Source organism: Theropithecus gelada, chromosome 9, assembly GCF_003255815.1.
Source record: "Theropithecus gelada isolate Dixy chromosome 9, Tgel_1.0, whole genome shotgun sequence".
Lineage (NCBI taxonomy): Eukaryota > Metazoa > Chordata > Mammalia > Primates > Cercopithecidae > Theropithecus > Theropithecus gelada.
In genome coordinates, this window is record NC_037677.1 from 93,355,663 (window position 1) to 93,383,194 (window position 27,532).

Below are 27,532 nucleotides of genomic sequence, written 5' to 3' on the forward strand. Positions count from 1 at the left end.
ATAATTAACACCTTCATTTGTAGCAGTCTATTTTGAATTAGTAACAACTTAGTTTCAATAGTATATAAAATACTTTGCTGCTATATACCTCTCCCCCCTCCAATAAATCTTTATGCATTTTTGTCCATCATCACAGAGTTATAATTATTGTTGTGTGTAGTCTTTTAAATCATAGGGAACAAAAGAGGTGTTAACAGACTGAAAACATAACGTATCTGCCTTCTTTCCTTCCTAACACTTTATAATATAATGCCTCTAATATGCTTTCAGATATTATTCTAAATAATTTACAAATACTTGTCTAATCACATTATAAATTTATATCCAAGGAAAGTGAGGTGTGAAGAAGACAAATAAATTGTACAAGGTTTGGCCAGGCGCGGTGGCTCATGCCTGTGATCCCAGCACTTTGGGAGGCTGATGCGGGCAGATCACAAGGTCAGGAGTTCTAGAACAGCCTGGCCAATATGGTGAAACCCCATCTCTACTAAAAATACAAAAATTAGCTGGGCATGGTGGTGGGCGTCTGTAGTCCCAGCTACTTGGGAGGCCGAGGCAGGAGAATCACTTGAACCCAGGAGGTGGAGGTTGCAGTAAGCCAAGATCGCGCCACTATACTCCAGCCTGAGTGACAGAACAAGACTCCATCTCAGGAAAAAAAAAAAAAAAATTATCCAAGGTCATAGAGCTTTTAAAAGGCAGAATCAGATATTTGAACCCAGGTGATCTGGCTTCGTAATTCACGTTCTTAACCACTACATCTCACTTCCTAGAGTTGTAGTACTCCTTTTATTACACTACAACAGTGAATGTAAAATTCAGTTGGATACATAAAACGTACATTCATGTTGAAAATGAAGGAAAAATAAAGTGAAAAATACTGGGAATCATTTGGGAGGAAAGATAACAGTTGGAAAGGACTTTCGAACTATGGCCTGGAAGACCACATAGGATCAAGACTGTTGATATTTGAAATAACTTTTTTTTTTTTTGGTAATGGAGTCTTGCTCTGTCACCCAGGCTGGAGTGAAGTGGTGCGATCTTGGCTCACTGCGACCTCCGCCTCCTGGGGGTTCAAGTGATTCTCCTGTCTCAGCCTCCTGAGCAGCTGGGACTACAGGCGCTCACCACCACGCCCAGCTAATTTTTGTATTTTTAGTAGAGATGGGGTTTCACCATGTTTGCCAGGATGGTCTTGATCCCTTGACCTCGTGATCCGACCTCCTTGGACTCCCAAAGTGCTGGGATTACAGGCATGAGCCACCGCATCTGGCCTGAGAGTACATTTTAGAAGGAACAAGGTGAAGAGAAGGATGAAGACACAGAAAATCAAGGCCTGCTCGAGAAGGAGATTGTTCTTGAAGGACCTTGAAAAGGAGTGTTGAAAAGATTCACTTTTGGAAGAATTTGAAAGCCAGACAAGCAGTTTGAATTTTATTATGCAGGCAGTAGCTAATCGTTGAACATTTTTGAGTAGGGGAGAACTATTAAGAATTTTGTATATAAATCTGAAAGCTGACTCAAACTTTGGTACAGTTTAAAATTTTCTAATGCATCCTTCAATTGGGGCCAGACTGAGGGTTTATCTTTTGTACTGCAATATATTATGGTGTATTAGAAGTGTGGTAAAAAGTAATGATTTTTAAAATATATAAATTAGATATATTTAGATGTGTTTGATTATATTAAAAGGAATCGGTTTCCTTTCAGAGTCCTCTTGTATGACATTTGGGGTGGGGTAAGATGTGTCTTTATTTTAATAACACTGCCATATATAACAGTTCAGATCAGCTAGTATTTTTTGAGTACTTACCATCAAGTTGTTTGCTAGATGGTAAAGATAGAACAGTAAAAAAGACCTGATCTTAATTTTCAGTCTCTTTTTCTTTCTAATCTTTAAACATTGGAATGCTCCAGTGTTTGGTCCTGTTCCTTCCTTTCCTTAACTTAATATGATCTTACCTCGTTCTAAAGCTTTAAATTCTATCTGTACTTTACTGATTGCCAATTTTATATTGCCCCATCTCAGTGTCTCCCTTTTAACTTCCCAGTCACCTGTTCGGTTGCCTTCTTCATAGATCTACTTTGATTTCTAAGTAGCATCTCAGACTTATCTCCAAAACTGAACTAAATCTCTGTCTGCCAAACATTTATGCTCGTCTTCTCCATCCTAGAAAGTTAGACTACCATTTACTCAGTTCACAGACCAAAAGCCTAAGTGTCATTTTCCCTCACAGTCCACATCAGCACATCATCAAGCAAGTTGGTTTTATCTTTGATGTGTACCCTGTATGTAGTCACTGCCCTCTACCTCCATTGCTACCACTACCTCTTGCCAAGGCTGTTGTCATAATAGTCTCCTAATACTTTATCCAATAATCTGTTCTCTGTACAGCTACCTGGTAATCTTAAACAATTTGTATCTGATTATTTTATCTCTACCACTACCTAAATATAAAACTTCAGTGGATTTCTATTAAAATTCAAAATCCAGTCTCCTCACTGCTATATGATCATACCTCTAAATCTCTTACCTCATCTTGTACTGCCCATCTTAATCACCTTGCTGAGCATGCCCGCTTTCTTACTAATTCTCAATATACTATACTTCATACCTTAACTACCTCAGTGCCGTTCACTCTGCCTAGAACACACATGTGTCTCCATATGGCTTGCTCCCTCACTTCATTGAGTGCTCAGAAATGTTACCTCCTTTGCCTGTAATCCCAGTGTTTTGGGAGGCTAAGGCAGAAGGATCGCTTGAGACCAGGAGTTTGAGACCAGCCTGGGCAACATAGCAAGACTCTGTCTCTAAAGAAAAAATTAAAAATAAGCTAGCTGTTGTGATGCATGCCTGTAGTCCAAGCTGCTCAGGAGGCTGAGGCAGGAGGATTGCTTGACCCCAGGAGTTGAGGTTACAGTGAGCTATGATTGTGCCATTACAACCCAGCCTGGGCAACAGAAAGACTCTGTCTCTAAAAACTAAAAAGAAAAAAAATCTTGCCTCCTAGATAATTTTTTTCTCAGCTCTCTAAATGCTCTCTTCACTGCTTTGTACAGTAGCACTTATATGGATGTTACTGACATTTCTGGTATTTAGAGGCGTGTGGGATAAGGAGGGATCTCACTATTACCGTATAGTCATACCTTATGTCATTGACTTTTTTAATTCAGAAATGTATTAAGACTGAAATACTTATCTCAAATAGAGTTCACCGCTTGTGAGGAATGGGGGAAAATATGAGTAACTTTAATTTCTTTTCAGTAAATTACTTGCAAAGTAATTTTATTAGCTTTATTATTATTATTACCATTTTTTTTTTGAGACAGATTCTCTGTCTATTGCCCAGACTAAAGTGCAGTGGCATGATCTCAGCTCAGTGCAACCTCCGCCACGCAGGCTCAAGCGATTCTGCCGCCTCAGCCTCCTGAGTAGCTGGGACTACAGGCACATGCCACGAAGCCTAGCTAATTTTTGTATTTTTAATAGAGGCGGGGTTTTACCATGTTGGCCAGGCTGGTCTCGAACTCCTGACCTCAGGTGATCCACCCACCTCGGCCTCCCAAAGTGCTGGGATTACAGACATGAACCTTGACACTCGGCCCATAGTAATTTTAAAACAATACAGAGTTATTGAGATCTCCACACACCAAAGATAATAAATGCATCTCCTAACGGTATAAAGCTCCCGCAAGCATGCTAGTTCTAGGTTGGGGCTAACTCTGGAAAGAAGAGAGTAAATGGACAAAAGAATAGGGAGAGGATGGGAAGGGATAGAAAAGGAATCCCCACCTTTCCAACCCTAAGAACTTTCAAAGTTTAGTTTTTATCTCTGTTCTTTCAACTGTAGAAATTTCCATTTTAGGTAAAGTAAAGGAAAACATTCAGCTTATAATTTTGTTTTTACTTAGTTAACTCCATTATTCCCAAGGAACAGGAGGTCTTCCTTTAAACTTCCACTGAAGTAGAGAAAGAGAAAGAGAGAGACAGAGAGAGAGAGAAGCAAAAAAACCCAAAAGAATGCTTACCTCTCACACTGTAATTTGTACTTTTGGTATCTTTGAGAAAAAAATGTGATATAAAAAAGAGATTATGGATTCAGTAGTGCTTTTTAAATGAATACGTATTTAAACATATTTAAATATTTAACACATCCTGTTTGTAGCAGGATGTGTTAAAAAAGAGTAGTTAGTGGCTATATAAGCACATTTTTATTTAATTTACAAACAGTGCTCATATGGATTTACCGACCTTGTAATGACGGAGGTCTTCAACGGGATTGTGGCCTATGGATTGTGAACTGATGTAATTGACTCATTCCTAATCAACCTCAGATTTGCATTTAAATAGTTTCTTTCTAAGCATAGTTAACCTAGACAGTTTGATATACTAGAAAAAATGAAACAAAACTGTCCTTGTATTTCCAAAGACTTAATCTGACCTAGCTACTCACTACCTCTGTGATTTTGGTAACTTATTTAATACCTTTAAATCTCATTTATGGCATTATGTATGTAAATACTGTATTCTGATAATGTTCTAACTACTCAGTATATCTTTCTTTTCCTTCCTTAATGTATTAATACCATTGTTTTTCAGTACTTTATCTGTTTTATTTTATTTCTATCTTCACTATGATTACAGCTTTCCACAAAAAAAGTTTGCTGCCCTCTGTTCGTGGGCCAGCAAAGAGAGCCCTTAATTATGTTCTGGTTTTGGTCCATAGATACAGGGAACCTAGTTGAGCTGGAGCAGAAAGCCATCTTTTTTTTTTTTTTTTTTTGTCAGATATCTATTATCCTTCTGTTATTTCTGTTTTTTCAAGTCTTCAGCGTAGCTGACACACAAAACAGAGTCCTCGTAAAATCTCCAACCTCTCAATTATAATGATGTAGGAATTTAAAAGAATGTATTTGCATTCATCCAACAAATATTTATTGAGCATTTACTTGAGAATGGTAGTTTAAAGAACAGGCTGATGTTAAAAGATGGATAAACTCCAATTCTTTGCTCAAAATCGAGTGGATTAAATACCAAAAAAGAGTGTAGTTTATAAATAGTACAACTTGAGTACTGATGAGGATTTCCTAACTTTGCCTGGGGCTTATGGGGTGAGATGGGTGATACCTTAGAATTAGATTGAGGGTTTCAGGAAGAACACTGTAGGCTGAGGCGATATTGTGCTTAAATGGCATGGAAGCACTGACTGTGTATTGTGACTGATCAGTACGGCCAGAGCGTAGTGTATGTATACAGAATATGGTAGTAGGAGAGACTGAAAAGGTAATTTGGGGTCAGAACCTATAATGATCATGCATGGCATCCAGAAATTTGAAATCTTCACTGTTGTCAGTGGAAAGCTATCCAATGTTTTTAAAACCTAGAAAGAATGATGCTTTAGCAGCAGCATGAAGGGTGGATTCTGGTGGTAGAGATGGTGGTGTAGGGGAATACTAAGATAAATTAAAAATTAAGAGATGTTATTAATAGGTAGTGTGATGAAATGAAAAGAGCCTGGGCTTTAGAATCACAGGCATGGTTTTAAATCTAGGTATTGGCTTTTGCAGTTGAGAATGAATTGGCTGCTTTGATTTTCAGTTTTGTTTTGTTTTGTTTACATGTTCCAGGTAGTAATAGTACTTGTTTTACAGTGTTCTTCTGAAGATTTTGTTATGGGCATGAAGCACCTGCTGTAGTGCTTGCCTGATACCAAATAAGGGTGCAGTTAATGATAACTGTCATTATTATTAACATGAGTGACATTTATTATAATTGTTAAGGTAAAAAATAGTGAAAACCTGAATGAATTTAAGGATGGAAAAGAGAGAACAGATTGGGAAGAATCTTTCTGAAGTAAAATGAATAGGACTCAATTACCGGAATACTTGGTGATTTATGGAAAGAATGGAATTGTGACTAACTAAAGTCTCTATCTAACCTGAATAACTTGGGGGGAAGGTGTTCGTGATGCCATTTTCCTGGTAAGGAATACAGAATACAGGAGGAATCTGTGATTGAGATGAAGGAAAGGAGTAAAATGATTTTGATTTGGTGGGCGTTTTTAGGTATTTAGGAGATTTTGGTGATAATATGAAGTAGGAAATTAGAAATTTGGTCTTAGGGCAAGAAATAAAGGATTGGAGAGTTATAATTATCTGCGTAGTGGTGGAAAAGCATGTTAATTTTGACTCTTTGACTAGAATTATAAATATCTTAATGGCAGGGCATATTTTTAAACATAACCCCTGTATCCCCACACTGCTGAGCTCTATGTAAACACTTGATTAGTTCTTATTAAATGTGAGATTTAAAAAATAATATCCTTGATGGCTTTGTGAATAGAAAAGGTAATGCAGTTACTTTGATTTTTAACTTTTAAATGTTCACTTTATTTAAATTTATAAACTTAAAACATAGTTCTCTCTAAATACGGATCTTATTCTGTAACTAATTTTAACAAACCTTTGAGAAATATCTTAATTTAACTTCTTAAAACATTTAAATCTGTAAGTGTAAATTAAATTTATTTTCTCTGTAAATATTAATTTAATAAAACCTTAGCTACTTAAGTAAATCTTGTAAATCTAATATTTTAAAATTCTAAATGTAAACATTGTTAAGTTTTGTGAGTATTCTTGTTCAGGATGCAAACTTAGTAAAATTTCAGCTTAAAATCATAAAGTCTAAATCAGCTATTCAAGTATACATTTTAAATTAGAATTACAAGACTGGCTCTACTGGGCCAGATTTTCTTAAAACATTACAAATATATTTACCAAATAGGCATAAAGTACCTATTTTGTAAACAGCTTTATTGAGACATAATTTACATACCTTGCAGTTCACCTATTTTAAGTGTACAGTTCACCAATTTTTATTATAGTCACAGAATTATGCAACCATCACCACTGTCTAATTTTAGAATGTTTCCTTTAATGCGAAAAAAAATGTGTTGTCCATTTGCAATTATTTTTTCATTTTCACTCAGCCATAGGAAACCACTAATGTACTTTCTTCTATCCATAGATTTACTTTTTCAGTACATTTTATATCAATGGACTCATAGTATGTGGTCTTTTGTTTCTGTCCTTTTTTCACCTAACACAATGTGTTTTGAGACTTACTCATCCATATTATAATTTTATTCCATTGTATGGATATACCACATTTTGTTTATCACAGATTACCTCTTAATATACAATACTTAAAATTTTAATTGTTTTAAATCATCTTATACTTGGTTCTTTTTTTAAAAAAAGAAACCTGAAAATAAGTAAATGAATCTTTTGTAAGTTAGACAAAAATACAATAGAATAAACCCAAAGAAATGGATAATTGAAAAAAATTAGAGCAAAATTTAATGAAATCAGTGATATAATAGAGAAGATCAAAGTAGGTTTTTAAAAGAAAAAAAAACTAAAAAAGCTGATAGGATTGATCAAGGAATAAAAGAAACAAAAATAGTATGAAAATGAAGACTGACCACATATTAGAGAGTAAAAGACAAGGTATTTATAGCAGCCTGCCATTAGTTTTTATATAAACAGTCTTTTCCCTTTTCAGGAGATCTTTATTCCCAATCATATTTTTCTTAATGGAACTACTTTGGGTAACCCTTACCCCCCCCCTCCAGAGTGAATGGCTGTTCTACTTCCAAAATCAGAGAATATCTGTAAATGTCTTTTATCAATATTCATAAGCAACACATTGTCTACATTTTTCCTCTAGGATTTTGTAAATACTGCTTCATAGGCTTTTTTTTTTTTTTTTTTTAACTTTCTTTTTTCTGTTTTAAGAGTTGGGGTCCGCTGGGCACGGTGGCTCACGCCTGTAATCCCAGCACTTTGGGAGGCCGAGGCGGGCGGATCACAGGTCAGGAGATTGAGACCATCCTGGTTAACACAGTGAAACCCCTTCTCCACTAAAAATACAGAAAATTAGCCGGGCGTGGTGGTGGGTGCCTTGTAGTCCCAGCTACTCGGGAGGCCGAGGCAGGAGAATGGTGTAAACCCAGGAGGCGGAGCTTGCAGTGAGCCGAGATCGCACCACCTCACTCCAACCCGGGTAACAGAGCAAGACTCTGTCTCAAAAAAATATATAAAAAGTAAAAAAATAAATAAAAGAAGAGATGGAGTCTCCCAGTGTTGCCCAGGTCAAACTCCTGGACTCAACCAATCCTTCCACTTAAGCTTCCCAAGTAACTGGGACTACAGGTGTGTGTCACCACATACCATACCCAGCTCTCCATAGATGTTTAGCATTTACATTTACCAGTGAAATGACTGGTAGTCTAGATCTCTTTCCTCTTATTTTAAGTAAAATTAAGTGAAATATTTTCCATATTTGGAGCTTATAAATTTTTATTGTTGAAATTCAGATATTTTACCAGGAGAGTCTACATGTGTAGTTTCCCCTCCAACCCCCAATTGCTGCCCCAGTATTTCATGGAGCCCATCAGATAAGAAGACTCAAGTCCGTAATCAACATTAGGAAGTTTTTGTTTCCTTTTCCTTCTTTAAACTTTTTTTTTTTTAATTTAAATTTTTAAAATGTTCATTCTTTGCCTTTTCTTGTTCTAAAAATCCTGTTTTACAGATATCACACGTCTGGCCACCTCATCTCTAATCTTTTTATCATGATGTATGTGTCTTTGACACTTTACTATACAATATTAGGGCATTTCGTCTTTCCTTCCTTCCATCCATTCCTCTGTCCGTCCGTCAGTCCACCTTCTTTCAGTGGTCTCCCTCTGTTGCCCTGGCTGGAGTGCAGTGGCGTAGTCTCGGCTCACTGCAGCTTCCATCTCCTGGGCTCAAGTGATCTTCCACCTCCTTGGCTCAAGTGATCTTCCCACGTCAGCCTCCCAGGTAGCTGGGACTACAGGTGTGTGCCACCACCCTGGGCTAATTTTTTGTACTTTTTGTAGAGATGGAGTTTTACCATGTTGTCCAGACTGATAGTAGGACATTTCTTAAGTTGATTTTCTAAATTGCTATTTTGTTGTGTATTTTTCTACTTAATTCTGTTTGGTAATTTTAGTAGTTTTTCTCCTTCCCCCAAGCATTTGTTGTCTGCTCTTTTATTCAGAGCTCTTTACTCTTTAAAAAAAAGGAAAAAAAAAAACTATTCCTCCCTGGCCTCAATAAAATTAGTATGTATAATTTTTCTTCAAGTTCTACTGTTTTTGTCTTCATTAATTCTGTTTCAGTTTGGGCCCATTAGTTGTGATTAAAGTGCTACTTCTCTTTGGTATATCTGACCAGGTTTCGTCATCAGTTCTTGTGCTGGGTAATTCTGAGAGTGGTAAGTGAGCCAACAGATAGGGTTCATCATAGTGCATCATCTGGGAGAATGTGCTCAGGAGGAGAGGAAGGATTATTAATGAATGTAGTTCTCTAATAATGAAATGAATCACCAGGGGTAGTAAGGGGAAGAGAAGCCTGAATGGTCATTGTTCATTATCTATAGAAGTTCATCTGGTCTTTGATTTAATAACACACTGAGATAGTTGGAGTGTCAATTAAAAAGAATTGATTACCTTAATTACCTTGGATAGAATATAAAAGATTGTATAATCTAGTGCTCTAAAATTATTACCACAATTACTATTGTACCAACCCAGTACTTTCACTTTGTGATTGACTTGGTATGAAGCTCAGTGTGGTGGTGGCATCAAGTCACACATTCTGAGTTTTAAGCAAACAACTCCAGATAATATCATTTGCCTCTTTGTTTATTAGGACACTAATTATTATTGCCAGCAAGCACTTTTGAACTGATACTTTGTAAAATATAATACAGTCATGTGTTGCTTAACAATGGGGGTGCATTATGAGAAATACATCCTTAGGCAGTTTCATCATTTTTCAAACATTGTGAAGTATACTTTCACAAACCTAGGTAATATAGCCTACTACATACCTGTGCTGTTTGGTATAGCCTGTTGCTGCTAGCCTACAAACCTGTATAGCATATTACTGTACTGAATACTGTAGGAAATACCACCATTGTCACACAATATCATTGTCACACAGTGGTAAGTATTTGTGTATCTAAACATAGAAAAGGTACAGTAAAAATTGTCACACCTGGATAGGGCACTTACCATGAATGGAGAGTGCAGGACTGGAAGTTGCTCTGGGTGAGTCAGTGAGTAAGTGGTAAGTGAATACGAAGGCCTAGAACATTGCTGTACACTACTGTTGACTTATAAATACTGTATACTTAGGCTACACTAAATTTATTTAGGAATAAAGTAATTGCAGTCCAACATTACAGTGGCTATAATCACCAAGCAGTAGGAATTTTTCAGCTCCATTATAATCTTATGGGACTACCGTGGTATATACAGTCCATCCTTGACTAAAACATCGTTATATGGCACATGACTGTACTTTATTGAAGATTGAGCAGCAAGCTCAGTATAAGCTTGAGTACAAGATCCAGGGGACCTTGATGTGGAAATTGCTCATTTTCTGATATATTCCTACATTTCCTTCAACACCTCTCTGAAACTACTAGTCTCTATACTGGTTATCTCAGGAGAGGTTCCCAAGACCCAGAAACCATTTTTTCATTCTATTAATTTTTTTCCAAAAGAACAGGCTGTATTGGTGACCTTAGTTAGCTTTGTATTTGATATATTCCTACTCTTTTACTTTTTATAACCTGTTTTCCCCCTTTTCATTGGAAATGGATTGTGATTTAGATTGAAGGGGGAAATTTGTGGGAGATATTAGTCTTTTATCTTCTGTTTTTGAGAGCTGTGTGATTAAATCAGAAGCTACTCAGACATGTGAAGCCTTCCTATAAGAGAAACATTGTTCCTATAAGAGAAACATTGCTTCCTAGGCTTACTGGAGCATCAATTCTGCTTGAGGAGATAAGACATAAATGAATAAAAGAAAAATGAGAACATAGGGTTTAGATAGCCTGTGACAAATTTTATGTTACAAAATACTTGAAAAGACAGTATCTTGTAAATGGCAGAAAGCAGAGAAAATATTAGGCAACTGACTTTTATTTAAAATCAAGCAACAATCTGAGAATTTTGAGGATGAGAGAACTGGAAACTAAAGATCAATGAGGGCAGGTAACACGTCAGCTCAACACTGCCTGTTGAAGAGTCCCTGGCAGATGACAGACTCTCAGTTAGTATATATTGAATAAATGAATATGTATTTGTTGAACAATTTGAAGATTTTCTTGAAGGAGAGATACTATATTTGAGCAGAGGTGAGATGCAAAGGCTTGAGAAAATATTAGGAGGTAGGAATGATCACTGAACACAACAGAAGACCATCCTGACCAGAGCTGTGGGAATGAGCAGGAAAGCTCTGATAAGTAAGCCAGCTGACAGTAGGTAGGGTCAAATTATAAGCAGTTTTGATTGCTGAATTAGGAAGTTGGGGTTTGTTCTTTAACCAGTGTGAACTTTGAAGAGGTGGTGGCATCATTGAAACAGTGTTTTAGGAATAGCCTGAAGACATGGGTTTTAGGAATAGCCTGAAGACATGGTGCAGGTTGCAGTGAAGAAGAAACGAGATCAGCCTTGAGACTAGTTGTGATGTTGGATAGGACTTCTTTCAAAAGTAGTCAACTTCCATAAAAAAAAATTTTTTTTCTTTATATGTGATGTGTAAAGGTAGTTTTTAAGCCCTAGTGATTGAACATAACGGCATGGCTGTCTTTTTCAGTACTTAGTTTTCCATGGCATTTTGTTATTGAACTTTCTGGCTCTTCTGTGATATCATGGTATACATTTTGAATGTATTTGTTCTTCCCTTATTTGCCTTTTGTTAATGTCAAGCATAGCACATCAGACATTCCCTGTTGCTATGCAACTGCTAAATTCAATATTTAATATTAATAAAACTGAGTGGCATTAACATCCGTTGAACAGAGGGTAGCAAAATATGACTTTACAGTATCTAATCAATAATATTTGTTAGGTTTAATGTATTGTTGCAGTTATGAACAAAAGAGGAGTGACTTGTTTACAGTTGCTATTTTGAGCAAAATTAGTTGTGATTAAATCTTTGTGTTTATGACCAGATTTTTTGTTTGCTTTTGTTCTTTCTTTGTCATTGCTTTTTAATCTGTGACTCAAGTTTTTGTTAGTATTATTGATCTTCTGCCCAATTTTCTTACATCAGATTCTGTTCTTTTTTAACATTTTTATCTCCTAAAGCTTTTATTTGCATTTTTCTTTCCTGGCATTATTTCTTGCTATATTTACTTTTTTCCTTTTCAAGAATTTATGCTCAGCCCACAAATTTGGAATTTGTTACAATTTTATATAAACCCACGTGAAAGAATATTAGATTTGCTCTTCAGGATAAGACCTACTTAATAATTTCCTTTAGCTATTTGCAGTGTGTGTTTGATGCTTGCAAGGTGTTGAAATACTTTATTATTTGTGAAATCAGATTTTCTTTTGGGAGGGCAGGTAGGAGGGCTTAAGAATTGGAGATGGACTGTGGGATTTATTTATTTTTTTAAGTCAGATCGTTCTGAAAATATCCGATCTCTAGGGCCAAGATAGACAGTATCTAGCAGTTTCTTCTCTTCTCTTACCACTACCTACCCACTCCTACAACGCTACCCCAACCCTTTTTCCTCCCTAGTGTGGAAGAGAGGGGACCATAGCAATTTAGTGGAATATATTTTAATTTTAGTAGGTAAATAATAAACAGACATAGATACCTCCCATTTGTTTGAGTGGGTAGTTTGATTTTGTTAATGTCCTTGGAATAATTTTGATGGGAATTAAAGAGAGTTGGAAAACAATTACTCCCTAACAATAAATGAAAAATCTGGAATCTAGGATGTATCATATAGTGTAGAAAAACCAGCTCTCTAATTACAGTGTAAATAACACAAACTAGAGATTACTGAAAATTATGGCTTAATACTAAGGCAAAGAAATCCCTTACATTACCATCTTCTTATAGCCAGATACACAAAATACCATTTTCAGAGGCCATCATTTCTACCTCCTTACCTTCTAAATCCTTTTCTGTGGTTGTATTTGTGGTAAAGAATTGATACATGTGAGGGGGCCTTATGTATCCCGCAGGATGTAGTATTTTAATTTAAGTGGTACCTTTTAAGCATGGGAGTGCTTTTTAACAATTAAAATTGCAAGCCCCTAGGTGACAGATTATGTTGCAAAATACACAGTGCCCCTAGCTACTAGGAATTCAGTAGCACTTTTTATATTTACTTTATTGCAGTAACAGTCCTATGCTTTTGAAAAGTAGTATGTATACTGAATGCACAAGACATTAATTTCTTCCCAAAGGCCACACTGAGAGTGCATATGGATTCATAAGACTCCTTGTTTGTAATAACCATTTGAGTTCCCAGTGAGGTCCATGGCACACATTTTGGGAACCACTGCTTTAATGTGTTATTTCTGGTATGTTGTATAAAGATACAGTCTGATTCCTGCTCTTGTTTTCCTCCTTACTTTCTTGACCCATAAAAAATTGCAAGATGAATCCCAGCACTTTGGGAGGCCAAGGCAGGCGGATCATGAGGTCAGGAGATCGAGACCATCCTGGCTAACACGGTGAAACCCTGTCTCTACTAAAAATACAAAAAATTAGCTGGGCGCGGTGGCGGGCACCTGTAGTCCCAGCTACTCAAAAGGCTGAGGCAGGAGAATGGCGTGAACACAGGAGGTGGAGCTTGCAGTGAGCTGAGATCACGCCACTGTACTCCAGCCTGGGCAACAGAGCGAGACTCCGTCTCAAAAAAAAAAAAAAAAAAAAAATTGCAAGATGGTGAAGATATTTTCAAATTGTTTATCATTCAGTAGATCATCAGTATTTGAGATAACAAGCCAGAAAAAAAGTTTTTGATTTTTTTCATTTTCTACTTCTTTCACACTGGTAGAAGGACATAATAATTTAAACATTTGTGTACAAGTATATTTGTTTTTTTTTTTTTGTATGTGTAATCAGTGGGGGTTTACATTTATAAAGGAACCAGCACATAGTTATTGTGGCAGTGTTAAATAGTTACAAAAGTCTTTTAAGTCTTGTACCTTCTTTACAAAAGTCTTGTACCTTATGTTTGTGTGATGTAGTTTTTCTCAGTAAAGATTTCATAAACTGTTAACTCAAAATCTGTTGTCTCAATTGGTATTTTGAAAAATGCTATTTAGATTATTTTAGAAAGTTGTGAAAAATTTGAAGCAGTTTTTGACTCATTCATTGAGAAAAGTACCTTTTAAAATGGAGCCTGAGAGTTTGTACAAAGAGGTGTTTGGGATTTTGTAAAATGATTAGAGAACCTGTGGATTTTCATTCCTTCATTGGTCTTGTTCTTGAATGTGCTCAGAATTTGTGTTGAATGTTAATCATTGACAGAAATGCAAATGCCCCTTTTAGATTTGTCATTGACACTCTTTTTCTAAGCATCCCTTTAATAGTAATCCAGGATCCTTGAGAACTGGAAGAAAACATCATCTTTTTTTTTTATGCAAAGATTATTCAATACTGGAATGAATATTATTGTGGTAATGGATTTTGTTTTTATCCTTTCAGGGTTTGAAAGTATTCTTGAAGGGCTGTTTGGACCTGCATTATTAAAAGATCTCAGTTTATTTAAAGGTATTCAAAATATTTTTGGTATTTCAAATTCTTCCTGGTGCCATACATGATACCTTGGTGATTTAAGCCTCAGTCTCCTTTTTATTCACGGTTTCATATGGATTAAAGTTATATTCATGTAAGCATCTTTTTGTGTTCACTTGATATTGTTGATATATGTATGAATAATGTATTAACTAGTGAGCAGTTAAGACTTAAGAATTTTAAGAGTTAAAAATTTTAAGACAAATATGGCCTAACTACTTAGGTTTTTGTTAAACAGTATTTTTGAAATTAATTCTGATTTATTTTCTGAAAAATTCTCTTTTATGACTATTAATTTGTTACTGTTTTTGCAGACTGTGAACCTGAAAGCATTTCTGATTGGACTTTTGATGAAAACTGTTTATTCTGTTGCTTGAGAAGAGATAAAGTAAAGGTAACTAAGAAGCTTGTGAAACTTTTATTTAGTGTAATATTTTAAAGTTTTCATTTTTTAAAACATTGTATTACTTCATTGGAGGATTTGTAGAAAAAGGAAGGTATGGTTTTATACTTACGAAAGAGTTTGATAGTAATCCTGGGTTTTGCAATTTAAATTATTTCCATCCTGTTGAGTAGCCTATTAAGAAACCTATATCCTACAATGCATTTGTTGTTGTTGTGGGATTTTTTTGTTTGTTTGTTTGTTTGTTTGAGACAGAGTCTCGCTGTGATGCCCAGGCTGGAGTGAAATGGCACGATCTCGGCTCACTGCAGCCACCGCCTCCTGGGTTAAAGTGATTCTCCTGCCTCAGCCTCCCAAGCAGTTGGGATTACAGGTGCCTGCCACTACACCGGCTAATTTTTGTATTTTTAGTAGAGATGGGGTTACACCATATTGGCCAGTCTGGTCTTGAACTCCTAACCTCAAGTGATCTGCCTGCCTCAGCCTCCCAAAGTGCTGAAATTACAGGCCTGAGCCACTGCCCATGGCCCATGCATTATTTTATTTATATAGTTCACTAGGCAGAATAATTAATTAGGTCTCAAACTGTTGTGTTTATTTGAAAATGAAATGTGTGGCAGTTCATTAATGGGAGTTATTTTTAGCACAAAAAGAACAGTAATGTAGATCTGGATCAAGCAGTTGCTAATTCATGTAGATTTGTATACTGTGGTTCTACTTTAAGACACTTCATAACATCTGCGCATTAATGCTGTTATTTTCAGTTATATAAACTGACTGAACCTTTGTGTATTTGTTGTTTTATTGCTTTGTTTTATACATAAACAGAATTTTGTTAGAAAACATTTCACTTGTTGGAAATACTTATTAATAATGGTTTACTGTCTTTTACTTTTTTTTTCATGGTACATCGATTCTCTGTTTTAAAGCCTTGGGAACACTTTCTTCTGCCCTATACACTCTTAACGTAAATCATTGACCAGATTTTATCAGTTTTTCCCTCATAATGAATTTCATTTTTTTTCATTTCCACAATCATTACTATAGTTCTCCCTGTTTTCTTCAGTCTCTTAAATAGTCCTACAAGGTTAAACTCCTCCCAACCCTCACCCCTTAAATGGTATAGAAATGTTACCTTATGCTTAGTCTTTGATGACTTTCTCATTGTCTTCTGGATTCATTAACCTAACAGTGCCTCAATACCCTCCACATTTTAATCCACTTTTCTTTCTAATGATGTCCCACTAGTCTTCTATACAGTTTTCTTTCAACTAAGCTATTTCTCTATAACTAGAAATTCCCTTCCTTTTACTCTTAAGCACCATCCTTCCTCTGCTTCTATTGCTGTTTCAGCCTTTCACACTGTTGTCAATATTATCTGTGCAAATTACTTGTCAGTTAATATTCTGCCTTATTTTGTTCATCCTTTTTCATGTTTGAATCTTTTGTTCCTAACTACATTGTCAACTGCTAGAAACTAGGCAGACCATACTGTATGCTTCCTTGTACCCCTGCATATAACCATTATATCACTATTTGTGTTGGCAAGTTGTTTTAAAATTTGAAAGCCATTGTGTAGTCAACTTAAGTACTTCTTAATGTTCTTCTTTTATGGCTTCTTTTTCTTGTTTTCTACATGAAAAAGTTGTTGCTCTGACTATTTGGAATGGTCTGTTTTTGTTGAATTGAGGAAGAAAGTATTTTAAAATTTAATCTGTCTCCAAAAAGACTAGAAAAGAAAGCAACATTGTTTTGAGTTAAACTTCCAGTGAAATTGAAGTTCAGAATTTTAAACTCTGTGTGTGTGTGTGTGTGTGTGTGTGTGTGTCTGGTGGCTCTTTATTGAGCAAGCCATTTAATAGGAATTTTTGAAGAATAAAAAGAAGAAACAGTTACTAATTTTTTTTTTCAGGTTAGGATAAGGAAGAGAGCCATTCTGTGCTTGGTAGTTGTATATAGTATATTCTTGTAATATGATTGAGAGTTTTCCCTTGCTGTATGAGGGTAAAATATTATATGAATTTTTTTTTTAAGAGACAGGGTCTCACTGTGTTGCCCAGGCTGGATTAAGTGATCCTGCTTCTTCTACCTTCCAAGTAGCTGCGACTACAGGTACACGCCACCACACCCAGCTTGTGTGAATATTTTTAGAAGAAAATACAGATAAAGAAAGTCATGAAATGGTGAAGCACTTAAAACAACTGTTTTACTGTTTGTAGCTCTATAGTTTTTAGTTGGTTTTCTAAATAGAAATAATTTTTCCATTTGACAACTCAGCTGGTTCTGGGAAAGCTGTTTTTCTCCATTAGATATTATTTCCTGTGTTTGGCATTTATTTTCGGAGACAGTCATACATCTGTAATGGAAAATAGGAAAAGAGAAACCCTATATCATGTGAATTGTCAGATTTACAGTATTTCTTCAGTTGTGTTAGACTTAAAGTGTTTGTGTTGGAACTCTTTGCAGTCACTTGGAGCGTCTTGTCTGAGAAGAACTAGAGTCTGGAAATTAAATTTTTTTTTTTTTTTTTAAGAGATTTATTGTATCTGTTGGATTGAGGCTTGCATTTTAAGGCTGGCTTAAGATTCTAAAATAGAAGGAACTATCTGGAGAATATGGTAATAGCCAACAGGTGGCAACATAGAGCATGGTATTGGAAGCTCGAGTTTGAGATTGGCATGGTGAGATAATCTAGGTAGTATTTGGAAAAGCACTTAGAAATATTGACCTGATATTTGGGAAACAGCAGTTATACATACTTTTAGCTAGTTGGATTTTCAGTAAATGCTAAATCTGTAGAATGGATAAAGCAAATACATTATTTATATTTACCTTTAGAAATATGTAGGTGAAAAATCTGAAGTAGCCTCTTTGGGAAGTAGAACAGGGATTCACCTAGAGATTCAGAAAATTTGAACTACGCTTCAGGATCCTACGGAAGTTAGAGAATGTAATTTGTAAAGGAAAGGTAGCTAACATGTTCTGAGCATTTACTATGTGCCAGTTATTTTTACCTGCTCCATTTTTGGAGACAGGGTCTTGCTTTGTTGCCCAGAGTGGAGTGCAGTGGTGCAATCTTGGCTCACCGTAGCCTCCGCCTTCTGGGTTCAAGCGATTCTCATGCCTTAGCCTCCCAGGTAGCTGGGACTACAAGTGTGTGCCACCATGCCCAGCTAAGTTTTGTATTTTTGGTAGAGACAGGGTTTCACCATGTTGGCCAGGCTGGTCTTGAACCCCGATCTCAAGTGATCCGCTCGCCTCAGCCTCCCAGAGTGCTGGGATTACAGGCGTGAGCCACCACGCCCTGCCGCTCCTATTTAATCTTCAAAACAACCCTATAAAATTGATTAAAGACACCCTAGTTTTCTAAATAAAGAGGTGGAAAGGGTTAGAGATGTTCAGTTATGGGCAAAATCACATAGCTAGGATTTGATGCATGTTTTTAGAATATATGCATTTTGTTAACAGTAGGAGCAGGAACATGGAAAGTGGAGAGCAAGAATTAAGTAGGCCTTGGAATTCAGTTGGAAAGAGGGAGGGAATCTTCAGTTGCAAATTTCTCAGTTGGAAAGAGGGAAAGTGTATTTGAAATGACCAATTATAGCTGTGTTAGGAATCTGTGAGTGAATTACTGCCTGCCTGCCTGCCTCGGTTACCTACTTACTTCTTTCCTTCCTCCCTTTTTCTGTTTTATGGGCATATAAAGTAGGCACTCTAAAATATTTATTAAATGAGTGACTAAGAAGTCAGGAGGCTTAATAAACTTGGAAAATTATAATAATAGCCGTTTTGAGTGTTTTTACATATATACACAATTCTCTGTGTACTGCTTATTCATGAGGCTTTTCTTTAACTTTTTTTTTTTTTTTTTTGAGATGGAGTATCACTCTGTCATGCAGGCTGAAGTGCAGAGGCATGATCTCAGCTCGCTGCAGCCTCCATCTCCCTGGTTCAAGCAATTCCCCTACCTCAGCCTCCTGAGTAGCTGGGATTACAGGCGCATGCCACCATGCCTGGCTAATTTTTTTGTATTTTTAGTAGAGACGGGGTTTCACCATGTTGGTCAGGATGGTCTCGAACTCCTGACCTCAGGCAGTCCACCTCAGCCTCCCAAAGTACAGTTACAGGCGTGAGCCACTGCACCCGACCTTCTTTAACCTTTCTTTAAGCTTCAAATTTTTAAATTAATTTTAGCCTTATAAAACAGTTGTAAAAATTGTAAAAGGAATTCCCGTATATTCTTTAACCAGATTCTCCAAATGTTAGCGTGTTATATAACCACAGTACAATTATAAATTCAGGAAATTAACAATGATACAATAGTGTAATCTGCAAACCTTTGCAAATTTGCCAGTTATCCCACCAGTATCCTTTGTCTCGTCCAAGATCCAGTCCAAGATTACAGTCTGACTGATGTTATATCATTCTTCGTGCATCATGTCAGAAAGCACATGGTGATATTTACTTTGATCACTTGGTTAAGGTGCTGTCTGCCTCTTTTCTCTAAGGTTTCTTTCTTTTTTTTTTTTTTTTTCTTTTTTGTAGCTAATGGATACATTGTTGGGGGAGGTACTTTGAGATATTGTAAATATCCTCTTTTTAAATTATACTATTTTTTTATCATCTAATTTTAGCATCCATTGATGAACATTGGCTGAAAAAAAATATTACTGTGGTGTTTACCAAATGATTTTCTATTTCCATTATTTCTTCTACATTTATGAGTTGGAATTCTATTGTAAGGAAGAGCTTCTCTCTCCCTGTTTATGTTGTTGTTTTAATATATCAGTACGAACTCATGGATTCTTATTTCATTCTGTGGATTATAATTCATTACAGTCCTTGTTTACTTAGCAGTTCAGATTATCCTAGGCCATTTAGAGCCCTTTGAAGTTGCCTCTTGTGTCCTTTTTGACATCTTTGTTTTCTTTAAAGCACTTTTTTTTACTTTTTGGCATGAAAAGATGTTCCAGTCTTAACATGTACTTTCCCTGTCCCAGCCCTGGATTTCTCCAAAGAACTCTAGTTCCTTTTAATCAGAGAACTGTATAAGAATTCAAGGTGTGGGCACTAGGTGTATTCTTGGTACTAGAGTGTCATTGCTTTGAAACATGTATGTTTACTAAAATACACGTGTATCTATGTTATTTTATATATCAATGAAAAACCATCTAATGAGATTTTTTGATTACAGATATGTTGATAGTATGAAGAGCTAATCCAGTAGTAGAGGGTGGGGGAGATATAGGAAGGAAGAGAAATTACTTTTAGTAGTTAATTCCTAAAAACGGACTGCTTCAGTGATGAATCTGTTCTTGTGTATGGCTGGGATAGAGATAGCTGTTGTAAAGTACAGATAACATGGATGATTCACTAAGGATGATGGGAGTGTAGGATGTTATACCAAAATATAAAATTAGTTTATGTACTTAGGTTTAAGACTAAAGTAAGTTCAGTATTTGATTGGCATATTAGAAGAATGTTTTAAGAAGTTAGAACTTAAGGCTGGGTGGCTCACGCCTGTAATCTCAGCACTTTGGGAGGCCTCAGGCAGGCAGATCACTTGAGGCCAGGAGTTTGAGACCAGCCTGACCAGCAAGGCAAAACCCCATCTCTACTGAAAATACAGAAAAATTAGCTGACTATGGTGGCCCATGCCTGTAATTCCAGCTACTTGGGAGGCATGAGAATCATTTGAACCTAGGAGGTGGAGGTTGCAGTGAGCCGAGATCGTGCCTGGGCAACACAGAAAAACTGTCTGCAATAAAAGAAGGTCGAACTTGATCTGTGTTTTTGAAGAATATGTAAGTCTGGATGAGCAGAGATGAAAGGTCACATCCTGGTTGGAACAGGGCATTCATTTTTGGAAGTAACCAGTGATATGGTTGAAGCCAGATAACCTTTCAGTGCCCAGCTAGCTCAGGAGTCATGTAACTAGATCTTTTTCACTGTATCAGCATATTTTGCTGAATGTTTCTTAATTTCTTCCAATTCGTGAATATGCATTAAGTTTGATTATATCCCTTTAACATTTTAGTTTTTATTGCATTTTATTTTGTTTTGAGATGGAGTCGCGCTCTTGTTGCCCAGGCTAGAGTGCAGTGGCGCCATCTTGGCTCACTGCAACCTCCACTTCCCAGATTCAAGTGATTCTCCTGCCTCAGCCCCCGCAAGTAGCTGGGATTACAGGTGTCCGCCACCATGCCTGGCTAATTTTGTATTTTTAGTAGAGATGGGGGTTTCACCATGTTGGTCAGGCTGGTCTCAAACTCCTGACCTCAGGTGATCTGCCTGCCTCAGCCTCCCAAAGTGCTGGGATTACAGGCGTGAGCCACCATGCCTGGTCTTTATTGCTATTTTAATACATTGAATTTTTTTTTTTCCCCAAGCCAAACTGTATCCAGCTTTATTAAAGATACGTTCGATAAACAATTGTAGTATTTCAGGCAGGACATGGGCAGACAGTCATTAACAGTATAGAAGAACTTTCAAACTCCCTTCTTCAGTGGACTACCAAAAATCAGAAAGCCACTATAAAACCGAATGAAGTCTTCATCTGATGCTCTGAATGGGGAAAGTTTAGAGTGAGGGTTGACATTTCACATTTAGCATGTTGTTTAACAGCTTTTCAAGAGCTGACCCAGACTTTAAGGAAGTGAAATGAAAATGGCAGTATTTATCTGAAGATCCACAATCTAGAAATGGAACCACTGCTCTTTTGAGGGGTGCCATCACTGGAAAGTCCAGATTGCCTGACACACTGGTAACCAATTATTGGGGGTCAGGTCCCAACAGATGTCTGGATTTAAGGGAGTTAAGTCTATGCTGACAGGTCGAAAGGAAGAAGAAGACATAAAAATGCATTTGTTTTTCCATACCACAGGCTTTTGTGCCATGGTGCCCACATGTATCAAAGTCAGGGAATCCCGCCTCCTGGGAGCCAAGAGGAAGTCTCTCAAAACTAGAAGGGAAAGGTGTTTTCCCCGCAACAGTCCAGCTTCGGAGACATTCTATTAGTGGCCTGTGCCCCTTCCCCCAAAAGCAACAATGAAGTATTCCATGTGCTCACAGCATAGCTTAAAAAAATACGTAAGTGAATAAGTCGGGCACGGAGGCTCACGCCTGTAATCCCAGCACTTTGGGAGGCTAAGGCAGACGGATCACAAGGTCAAGAGATCAAGACCATCCTGGCCAACATGGTGAAACCCTGTGTCTACTAAAAATACGAGAAAATTAGCTGGGCGTGGTGGCATGCGCCTGTAGTCCCAGCTACTTGGGAGGCTGAGGCAGGAAAATCACTTGAACCCGGGAGGTGGAGGTTGCAGTGAGCCAAGATTGCGCCACTGCACTCCAGCTTAGGGAGAGAGCGAGACTCCGTCTTCAAAAATAATAATAATAATATAAATAAAACGAAGCAAAACAAAATTCTGCATTTTTATGAAACTTGGTAAAAAATAGAATTTCAAACTATACAGTCACCAGAAGTACAGTTATCAAAAATGCACACACTTCACTTGGCATCTGCAGCACCTTCAGCTTTCTGTGCCCGGTCTGATTTGGCATTTCCCATTTTCTGCAGGGTTATTCCCCCCCTTGCCAGCATCAGCTTTTCCCTTTTTCCCTTTTTCCCTTTGTGTACCTTCTCTCCCTCCTTTGCAGGGCCCTTTGAGGCTTGGGCTCTGGCTTTGGAGGAGCAGGGTTAGCAGACAACCTCGCAGATCTCTGTGATTCGTCCTTCACCTTGGCATTATCTCCTCTAGCATCCCCTTCAGCCTTTCTCTAGGCATATTGGCGGTGACAGTGGCAGGATGTAGGTGCTGGCCACGGGATGCAGTGGTGCATGGCCTTTGGTAGTCCAAGGGTTGTTCTCACATCTTCTTCACGCTGTTCCCATTGAAAGTTTATATTGAGAGCAAGCAGATGATAAATCTAGTTGTTACTTTTATATTGTATTCTTCAAAGTGTATTTATGTTGAATATGTTACTTTGGGCATATTCATACCTGCTCGATGTGACTTGCCTGTCATCTTACACGAGAATACCACAAATCAGTAAGTATTTACCTGTGATATAAAAGGAACTATGGAAGAAAAATTTCAATAAGTTTCTATGTATTAGGAGTGAGAAAGAAACATGAGATATTTAAAGAAGATATATATATATATAAAATGTATTATTATTATTTTGAGACGGAGTCTTGCTCTGTCGCCCAGGCATACAGTGGCACGATATTAGCTCACTGCAACCCTCACCTCCTGGGTTCAAGCAATTCTCGTGCCTCAACCTCCTGAGTAGCTGGGACTACAGGCACATGCCACTCCATCCAGCTAATTTTTGTATTTTTAGTAGAGATGGGATTTCACCATGTTGGCCAGGCTGGTCTTGAACTCCTGACCTCAAGTGATCCGCCTGCCTTGGCTTCCCAAAGTACTGGGATTACCACTGTGCCCAGCCTGTATATGAGATTTAAATAGAATGCAGAGTTAAATAGATATCACATATTAATACATGTTAATTAGATGCTCAGTTAATTGTCCAAATCTAAATTGCTGGGTCTAACCTTGTTGTGTTTCCAGATGTTTGGTACAGATTATTTAGAAGGATTAAAGAAAACTGCTTGATATGAATCAGTGCTCAGTAAGAGATTCCATGAAATATCAAAGAGTTTATTTTTTCTCCTCCAATTTGTAGAGTTGTTTGCAAAACAGGCAAAGAGAAATTATTGTTGACTGCTCTGTTCAGTTTTATGTGGTCAGAGTCAATGAATAGACTAATCATTTGGCAAGATTATTAAATGTCTGGTTCTGTGTTTGGCCAGAGAGGATAACAAGTAAAAGACCTGGTCCCCCCTTGTTTGTGGAATATTGGGGAAACTGGGTGGCAAAAGCAATTAGACTTGTAATCTATAAGGAGATTTAAATCATCTACCCTGTGCACCCAGAACCAGAGTTCTCATATAGGCAGGGAACATTAAAAGTAAAATCCCATGCTCATTCCCATATTTAGTATTTTAGAGACAGTGGCTAATGCAAGAAAATATAAGTACGGTAGCAGTTTGAGAGGTGCAGTAGATGACACTGGAGTTGCTTAATCTAGAAGATAGAACTCAAACTGAACCTTAAAAGGATCTGTGTGTGTTTTAGAATGGTTTGGTAATTGTTTTTAGAATGTAGTATAGAAGGATTTACAGCGAGTAAATTATGGGAGGGTCTTACAATAATTCAGAAAATGAAACTGTTCTAGAGTCATGGCTGTGAAGATGCGTAAGGAAGAGATGTGCGTAGAGAATCTGGAATGAAGAATTGTCGAAGCTTAGTGATTACGTAAATACATAAATGAGGGAGAGGAAAGTGATACTGACATTAGGCTTCCACCCCAGATGGCTTGGCATGATGAATTAAAAGTCAATTAGAAGTCAAGAAGAGAGAAGGGGAAGTTTTGGTGCAGTGGCCAGTTTTACGAGGAGAGAATGGAGATAGCTCAAAGCATTTTGAGGTGAGAGTGAACATTTAATTGGAAGTGTCCAGTAGATAGGATTGTGAGAAATGAGTTGAAATAAAAGGTCTGGGGTGAAGATATATTGGAGAGGGTTTCTGAAAACATGTGATTGGATTATTTGAGCAAATGAAGTTTTTGAGGAGTAAAGCACAAAATGCTGAGTTTTATAGAAGACCTTCATTTTAGGAAGTAAGGATCAGATTAAAAATCAGACAGAGTCATAAAATAAATGAGTTACCCATTTTGCATCAGTTATCTTCCTGGCCCCATACTCTATAATGACTGGGGGGATGGATTGTCATGTTCGTCAAACTAACATGGACTCCTGTACCATTTCCCAGAATGGACCTCAGATGGGTTGAGCAAGTACCCTCAAAACATACTACAGTGGGCTTTGAGAGAATAGGTTCTCAAGAATTCTGGTTGTGAGGGACAGACTATAAGTATGACAGCATTGATGAATATGTGGATGTTGGTGGGAGTTAAGAAATAAATATACACTACTAGCTTGAAAAGTTGTCAGTGAAAGGAATGATGAAAACAGCACCATAGAAGAATAGGCAAAGGATTAAAGATTTTGGGAGCTAAAGGGGGAAGCTTAAGTACTATACTCATAGAAGAAGCTGAGAGGAAGAAATTAAAACTTAAAAGCAGGGAACAGTTGGAAAAGGCAAGATTGTAAGAGATATTAGTTACTGAACATTGGTAGGAGATTCCTACTGGAATTAGAATACAGTCAGTGTAACTTCAGGAGTTACAGTTGGTAGGAATTAAATGAGGCATGAATGCCTGAATATAAGAACCGTGGCCAGCTGACTTTGCACTCACAGTGACTGGTGAGAAACTCTCAGATATGAAATCAGTGTTTAACACAATAGTAAGGTGGAATAGGCCGTAGTAACTGTACTCCTCTCATCTGCAGCGCTGTTCAAAGTTTTCTAGTTATACCAGCAACATAAAAAGTAAAGTTTCAAGAAAAATAATAAGATTTCCTTATCTAGCAGTGAGTTTTTAAGTATAAAAAACTACTGAAGTCTAGATATTAAACAAAATCTTATTTTTGTATTTTACATTTTGTCAGTGTAAAGACCATGAAGCAATTGGAATGTATACACATTGAGGTACCTTTCAACTCTAAAATAATATGATTCTCTGAAAATCTGTTTTCAATAGCTTGATTAAGGAGATTCTTAGATTGCTTAAGGAGATTCTTAGAATTAATCAGTGATTTGAGTAAGTTTAGAATATGCCTACTTATATAAAAATTTGGGTTAGAGTTACATAGAGCCTCAGTGTTTCATTTGAATGCCTTAATAGAGTCAGTATTTTCTTTCTTTCTGCCCATGAGTGTAGGTCTCACTTTTTTCTCTCCTTTCTTATGAACTGGTATTTGCACATTAGACTTTCTTTGTTCTTTCCCCTTGATTATGAGAGCTTGTATTTGTTCTGCTCTCTAATCCCCCGCTCCCCTTTTATTAGGTCTCCATCTTTTTTGAAGTTATTTGCATTTTCTTCATGGATTGTACCTTTTTATTTTTTTAAATTACAATAAAATATACATGACAACATTTACTGTCTTAACCATATTTAGGTGTACAAGATCAGTAGTTAAGTACTTGCATTGTTGTGCAACCAGTCTCCAGAACTCTCTTCATATTGTAAAATTGAAACTCTTTGTCCATTAAACAGTAACTCCCATTTCCTCCTCTCTCTAGCCCCTGGCAATGACTATTCTACTTTTTATCTCAATGAGTTTGCTTATTCAAGATATATGAGTAGAATCATATAGTATTTGTCATTTTGTGACTGGCTTGTTTTGCCTAATGTCCTTATGTTTTTCTATATTGCTTTATGTGTCAAAATTCCTTCCTTTTTAAAGCACAACAATATTCCACTTACGTATATATCACATTTTGTTCATCCATCCATCAGTGGACCCTTGGGTTGCTTTCACCTCTTAGCTGTTATTAATATTATGAACTTAATCATAAAGAAACATCAGAAAAACCTAAATTGAGAGAAATCCTATAAAATAAGTGTTCTAGCCGGGCGTGGTGGCTCAAGCCTGTAATCCCAGCACTTTGGGAGGCCGAGACGGGCGGATCACGAGGTCAGGAGATCGAGACCATCCTGGCTGACACGGTGAAACCCCGTCTCTACTAAAAAATACAAAAAACTAGCCGGGTGAGGTGGCGGGCGCCTGTAGTCCCAGCTGCTACTCGGGAGGCTGAGGCAGGAGAATGGCGTGAACCTGGGAGGCGGAGCTTGCAGTGAGCTGAGATCTGGCCACTGCACTCCAGCCTGGGCGGCAGAGCGAGACTCCGTCTCAAAAAAAAAAAATTAAAAAAAAAAATAAGTGTTCTACCCTATTTAAAAAATGTCATTGTCGTTAAAAATAAATAAAAGGGCTGGGCCCAGTGGCTCATGCCTGTAATCCCGGCACTTTGGGAGGCCGAGGCAGGTGGATCACCTGAGGTCAGGAGTTCAGCACCTCAGGTCAGCCTGGCCAACATGGTGAAACCCCGTCTCTACTAAAAATACAAAATTTAGCCGAGCATGGTGGCACACACCTGTAGTCCTAACTACTCAGGAGGCTAAGGCAGGAGAACTGCTTGAACCTGGGATGCGGAGGTTGCAGTGAGCCGAGACTGCGGCACTGTACTCCAGCCTGGGCAACAACAGTGAAACTCCATCTCAAAAAATAATAATAATAAATTAAAATGAAATTAAATAAATAAATGGTTGAGGAACCATTCTAGACTAAAGGAGACTAAAGAGTAGTGGAAATCAAATTTAATGAGTGATGCTAAATTGGATTTTAAACTAAGAAGGGAGAATATAAAGGTCACTGGGGTAATTGGTAAAATTTGAGTAAGATTCATATATTAGTTAATATTGTATCAGGGTTAACTTTCCTGATTTTGGAAACTATGTAGTGTGGTTCAGTAAGCAGATATCCTTGTTCTTAGGAAAAAGGGAAATACACAC

At 37.2% G+C, this 27,532-nt stretch overlaps 1 protein-coding gene across 7 annotated transcripts in view; it reads left to right on the forward strand.

Annotated features, from left to right (window-relative positions):
- Positions 1–27,532, forward strand: part of LCOR (ligand dependent nuclear receptor corepressor) — a 155,405-nt gene that overhangs the window by 68,234 nt on the left and 59,639 nt on the right. For 6 of the 7 annotated variants that reach the window (XM_025397622.1, XM_025397625.1, XM_025397629.1 and 3 more), the window contains exons 3-4: positions 14,554–14,619; positions 14,958–15,037. The exons of the other annotated variant lie outside the window; for it this stretch is intronic. The gene's annotated coding sequence lies outside the window, so the exon portion shown is untranslated. The remainder of the gene's footprint in view (positions 1–14,553; positions 14,620–14,957; positions 15,038–27,532) is intronic. 7 annotated transcript variants of the gene reach the window in all.